The 288-nt window shown below is 36.5% G+C and overlaps 1 protein-coding gene across 1 annotated transcript in view; it reads right to left on the bottom strand.

The window, feature by feature from the left end:
* LOC117116067 (saccharopine dehydrogenase-like oxidoreductase) overlaps nt 1-288 on the bottom strand; it is a 17,303-nt gene that overhangs the window by 13,958 nt on the left and 3,057 nt on the right. The window lies entirely within an intron of this gene.

The following is a 288-nucleotide window of genomic DNA, read 5'->3' as shown; positions in this document are numbered from 1 at the left end:
ACGGCCATCTTGGATGGTACACATACATAACTCTGCATTGCTGCGCCATCTTGTCAACACTCTAGTTGTTTAATAGTTCTATGGACTACTCATACAACAGAAATAAACGTCGCATGGAGTTAGTGAAAAATGAAGATCTAAATGAAAAAACGATATATTTCAGCAAGTATTAAAACCTTTTTGTTTTATTTTAGGCCTTCTTCAAAATACCTATGCCACAGCAGTTGATTTTTTTTGCCTTAAAACCAAAATAGTTTCATGCATGCCGACTTGCCGATCGGTTAGCGT

The sequence above is a fragment of the Anneissia japonica genome, unplaced genomic scaffold (genome assembly GCF_011630105.1).
Source record: "Anneissia japonica isolate Jap-2015-1 unplaced genomic scaffold, ASM1163010v1 scaffold287743_len2803612_cov181, whole genome shotgun sequence".
NCBI classification, from domain to species: Eukaryota; Metazoa; Echinodermata; class Crinoidea; order Comatulida; family Comatulidae; genus Anneissia; species Anneissia japonica.
The sequence above is the reverse complement of the archived record's forward strand: the minus strand, read 5'-3'. Positions and strand labels throughout refer to the sequence as shown.